The following is a 6000-nucleotide window of genomic DNA, read 5'->3' as shown; positions in this document are numbered from 1 at the left end:
ATGGCTGCCAGAAGGTGCTGCTGCTGAGTTTTTGAAAGAAATGTAGCTATAACTTTTGCTGCCTACGAGAAAGCGGCAACAGAAAGCACCATTAATGCTTCGTAGTGATTAGAAGAAGGGAAAAAGCCCATTTATCCATCTCTGTAATTGAATATAAATGTTTCACTCAGAGGAGCTGCAAATTGCCTGCAAAAATGAAATCCAATGAGCACTAGGATATTTAAAATATCATTACTGACACCTTTACCACAAAATGCATTAACCACAAGCTATAGACCACCTAATATCACTTCATTAATGTGCCTGAAAATTATAGCACACTTCAATTCTACTAAACCTTACAGAGCAGAGGAGTCTCTGCAAACTGTAAATGAACCTCTCTCTAATTCCTCCTGTTTCTGAATTGCAAAATCTCCTTTCAGGGGTCCCTGGATTCTTGAGTCAATTTCCTGGTTAATTTCATTATCAGCTAATTTTTAATTATCTTGGTTAATTTTCAATATCAGTATAATTTTCTAGCTTTAAATTACATCTGCTTTCTTCCCCCCATTGTCTCCACTGCCCTTTAAAACTGAACTCGGCTCTTTGAATAATTTGAGAGTCAAATTCCAAACGTAATCGCTGAGCAGAATAAGAATGAAGCACATTATGCTTGAAATGGAAGTAGATTAAAGCAAAATTAGCAAAACCTTTCTCAAGGCAGAATGCTTCTCTTTATGATAATAAACTGCATAAAGCATCATCGAGTGCTTTCTTTCTTTACGTGGTAATTGTATGTTATGAAATGTTTCTATTTTTTTAATAACAGTTTTAATGAAGTATGATCCACACACCATAAGATTCATCCTTGTAAAGTATGCAATTCAGTCATCTTTAGTATGTTCACAGGATTGTGCAGCCATCACCACTATCTAACCTTAGAGCATTTTCATCACCCCAAAAAGAAGCTCCATTAGCAGTCACCCCAATCCTCTTCCCCCCAGGCCCTGACAACCGCTAACCTATTTGCTCTCTCTATGGATTTGCCTAATCTAGACATTTCATATAAATGGAATCATACAATGTGTTCTTTTGTACACAAATGTTCATAGCAGCATTATTCATAATAGCCCCAAAGAGTAAACAACTCAAATGCCCATCAACTGATGAATGGATAAACAAAATGTGGTATATCCCTACAACAGAATAGTATTCTGCAATAAAAAGAATGAAGTACTGATACATGCTACAACATGGATGAACCTTAAAAACATGATGCTAAATGAAAGAAACCAGATACAAAAGGTCACATATTGTATTCTAGTGAGCATTCTAAATTCTAAATTTCACTAAATTTGCATTTTAGTGAGTAATAACTGCCTTGCAAATGTTTCCAGGAAAAAATAAATTTGCCCTCTATCATTGTATTCTAGTAAATGAATAGCTTGGATTTAAATTTTAATATTTAAGTTTGTAAATAAATAGGATTTTGAGGGACTTCCCTGGTGGTGCAGTGGTTAAGAATCTGCCTGCCAATGCAGGAGACACGGGTTTGAGCCCTGGTCCAGGAAGATCCAACGTGCCGCAGAGCAACTAAGCCCGTGTGCCACAACTACTGAGCCCGCGAGCCACAACTACTGAAGTCCACGCACCTAGACCCCATGCTTCACAACAAGAGAAGCCACTGCAATGAGAAGCCCACGCACCACAATGAAGAGTAGCCCCCGCTCACCGCAACTAGAGAAAGCCCATGAGCAGCAACAAAGACCCAACGAAGCCAAAAATTAAAAAAAAAAAAAAAAATGGATTTTGAGTGTGATTATTATATTGAAAATAATAATGTGATTCACTTAGGATAGTAATATCTACCCTTTTATTGAGCACTTACTATGAACTAAACAGTGTGCCAGCATTTTATATGCATTTCTCATTTAATCTTCACAATTAAATTAAAATCTACCCATGAGGTAGAGGGTATTAGGTTGAATCATATGAACTTGCCAATATGGGATCATTTTTGACCTTCAAAAATAGCAGTTTGACCTTATAGTATTATCCCCATTTTACATATAAGGACAAATGAGAATTATATATGAAGACATGAAATAAGTACTTTCCCAAAGTCGCAGTTACCAAGTAACAGAGAAAGACTGAACCTCAGGGCTGTTTGTCTAAAGTCATGATGCCTTTTTAAGCAACTAATTATGTGACAAATAATTACTGAGTCACACTTGAAATGAATTCCTATCCTTAGTTGTTTTGTTGTTTTCTAATTGTCATTTTCACTAGCCAGACACTTACAACACCCAATTGTCACAAATGTCCAGCTAACATCACACACAAGATTTGATTCAGCACAACTTTTGTCAGAAAAGATATTATTTTCACCCCTTCTCTTCCCTTTCCTTTTCAAAGAAGTAAAGAGGTTTCACTCATTTTTTTTTTCTTAATTTCCTTCCAAGTCACCTTAGTTAGTAAATTGCTTTTAAAGATGTTAAGAACTTTTAGAAGTGAATTCTTTTTCACATACCAAGACACATTTCCTGAAACTGACATGCAAATACCAGACACTGTGAGTCTAATTAATAAAAAACTTGCAGGAGATGGGTTTGAAATTCACTAGGCATGGCCATTGTCATATGGCAATAATGACGCTTTGTCAAAGGAGGTAGAATTATTATTTTTGACTCAATTTCCTATCACAAAAAAAGGAAGATTAATCCTCACCTTTTGGTCTATCTTTAGTTTCTTCCACGTAATCTTTCAAAGAAAGTAGATGAGACCACACATACACATGGAACCAGATGGTTCTAACCTCCAGTTCTACCAGTAGTTACTGTGTGAAAGTGAAGCATTAATCTCTGTATCTGTCTCTACTTCTTTTTTTTTTTTTAATGTAGCTATACTTCTTATACAAGTTAAGAACCAGAACAGCACAATCCTACTTCTCACAGGCATACAGATCCAGAGAACGTTTGTAGGTCTTTATATACAGGTTTCTTTATCACACATTAGAATCATCATCAATGTGTTTCAGGACTTTATATGAAATCAGCAGTGCAGAAGTGGAGCTATCAAATGCAGAGAGAACCCCTAGAGGTGAAGTTAGGATGGAGAGAATTATGCTTTTTTTCTGGGCTTTGGGAATTACTTCCTCACTGAGTCTTTACAACATTTAAAAAGAAGAATGACATGAAATGATATAAAATCAAAACTTTACCAGTCGGGCTTCCCTGGTGGCACAGTGGTTAAGAATCCGCCTGCCAATGCAGGGGACATGGGTTCAAGCCCTGGTCTGGGAAGATCCCACATGCCACGGAGCAACTAAGCCCATGGCCACAACTACTAAAGCCCGCGCGCCTAGAGCCGGTGCTCCGCAACAAGAGAAGCCACCGCAATGAGAAGCCCGCACACTGCAACAAAGAGTAGCCCCCGCTCACCACAACTAAAGAACGCCCACGCGGCAAGGAAGACCCAACGCACCCAAAAGTAAATAAATAAAAATAAAGTTCCCTTTAAAAAAAAAAACTTTACCAGTGGATACTCTCTGCTCTCACTCTTACTCACTGGAGGGCAGTCTCAGGTACCTGATTACACCCTGAAATAACAATTCCAACTTAAGGCATTGGTAAGCAATTTCTATTTTTTAATTTCCCTTTAAACATCTGTTTTCTCTCTCCTAGGCTCACTTCCAAAATTCACCTTACCAGGGTATTATTTTATCTTCCTCCTCGTCTCTCTCACAATCCTCCCCTGCTTTTGAGAACCACTGAGCTGTGAAATCCAGACATTATCCTCAAGTGTGACCACCAGGATCCTTGTTCATCCTCATCTCAAAAGCACAGCATAAAAGTCAGTAACTCAGTATTCTTTCATTCAGTCACAGGATCTTAAAATGTTATTCAAAGCAAAAAAGAAAGGTATCATCTACCAAGCAATCAGTAAATTGCACAGAGTGGAAGGTTTTTTTGTTTTTTGTTTTTTTGCCGCACCTGGCAGCTTGCAGGATCTTAGTTCCCCGACCAGGGATCGAACCCGGCGCCAGCAGTGAAAGCGCCAAGTCCTAACCACTGGACCGCCAGGGAATTCCAGTGAAAGGTCTGTCTTTAAGAGAAAGAATTCAGGAGGAAAATCCTGCAAACAAAGACCAGGAAACTAACCAATCTGACATGAGAAGATGAGCACATGTTTTACTTAATAAAAATCTAGAGATTTACAAATGCCATATAAATAATAATCCTCATTTTGAATATTCTCTAAACTCTACAAAAATGGAAGACGTAATTCTTTTGAACAGTCACCCAAGTTGTAGTCATATTCCTCTGTGCCTCAACTTATGTAATCATTTTGCCAACAAGCCCATTTTATACATTCCCACCCTCCTGCATTTTTACAGCTGTCAAAGAAAGTTACGTTCACTTCTAAAAACTCTAAAATAGCGGCTTAATTATTTAACTTAGCCTTCCCTCCCCCCACAAAAAAAAGCCACTGAAGAAGAAATATTTCTCTTTTCAACTTCTGAAGTTGCTCCCCATTCATAATTGGATTCAGAATAAATCTTGGTCAAAGCATACCAGTAAATTTAAGCAAAGTCATGTTCAAATGAAATGAATTTTAAATGACACATTCAAATATATTAAGGATTAAGTTCTTTCAAGTGAAATAACTCTAAGTGTGCAAGAATGAAGTTTAGCCAAATACTAGGCTAAGACTCAGGATAAAAAATGAAGTAGACATAGCACTTACCTGAGAAGCTTACAGTCTAGGATAATATATATGTATAGAAACACAAAGGTATAATGTGTAAACATAATGTATAGATATTGAACAAGATTATTTAAAATTTACATATAAGCATTAGAGTTGGAAAGTATACATTTCAGCACTAAATTGATTCCAAGTTCAAACATTCAAGTTAATCATATTCCCATATTATGTGATATCATGAAGTTACAATTCTGAATTTGGCACATTCCTTCTGACTCTGTAAGCAAGTAATAGTCTGTTTTCATTTCTATGGCAATAAAATGGATTCACTCTGTCTCAGGGGGATGTTACCTGTGAGAGACTAATAATTTACAGCCATAATGTCAAGTCCCTGGGTGGGAAGTGCAAGTTTAACTAGTACTTCATAAGACCTCTGGAGATGTGACTACATGTCAAAAGGTATAACTAAAAACACATTTGCCTATAGGTTCCCAAGATTTCATTTGTGACGCCATTTCTGATAAACCATGAAGAGTAGATCACTGGGTCTCAGGCTGTACACTGAGAAATGAAATTCAAAGAGAAAGCTTTTTTGTAAATGAAAGAGCTAAAACTCCTGGCTGACGTGCAGGGCAGAAACCCAGTCTCATGATTTGGGGGTCAGAGTGACCCTCTGTCCTTTTTGTTTTCACTGCAAGCAGCAGGGTTGTGTTGTCTATAGAAGGCACTGCAGACCCAGATCCTATCTTGGCCATCTCCTGGCTGTGTGGCCTTGAATAAGTCATTTAACATCCTCACCCTCAGATTGTTCTTCTGTAAAATGGGATAAAAATATCCACCTTAAGAGGTTGACACAAAGGTTAAAAATAATGTCTGTAGTTCACCTGCCCAATGTCTAGAACATATTAAGTACACAATAACTACTAATGATTCAAACAAGGACAAGATCAGAAAAAAACGCTTGTAATGCCAGTAATCGTTTAAAGGAATCCTTGGTAAAAATCTCCGTATAAAGCTGGGGCCCCTGGCATTTCCACTTAACAAGTTTCCATTCTCTCAAGAAATGGAACAAATGGATGGATTATGGCCCCTCTCTTCAAGCTGAGTCTGCATTGGATTGCTGTTTCCTTTCTATATCTATTGTGAATGAGAATATGTCAATTCTGCAAATTTCTTGCTTAAAAACCCCTTTATTTAGACATCCCACTTGCTTGCTCTTTGTGAAGTGTATAAGTTAGGAGAAAATATGTCCCTTGGCATATCTCCCTTTAAAAAGGTAAAAGGAAGTTGTAGTTGGATTTCACTCTGAGTTCA

This window comes from Balaenoptera musculus, chromosome 20 (assembly GCF_009873245.2).
Source record: "Balaenoptera musculus isolate JJ_BM4_2016_0621 chromosome 20, mBalMus1.pri.v3, whole genome shotgun sequence".
Classification (NCBI taxonomy): domain Eukaryota; kingdom Metazoa; phylum Chordata; class Mammalia; order Artiodactyla; family Balaenopteridae; genus Balaenoptera; species Balaenoptera musculus.
The sequence above is the reverse complement of the archived record's forward strand: the minus strand, read 5'-3'. Positions refer to the sequence as shown.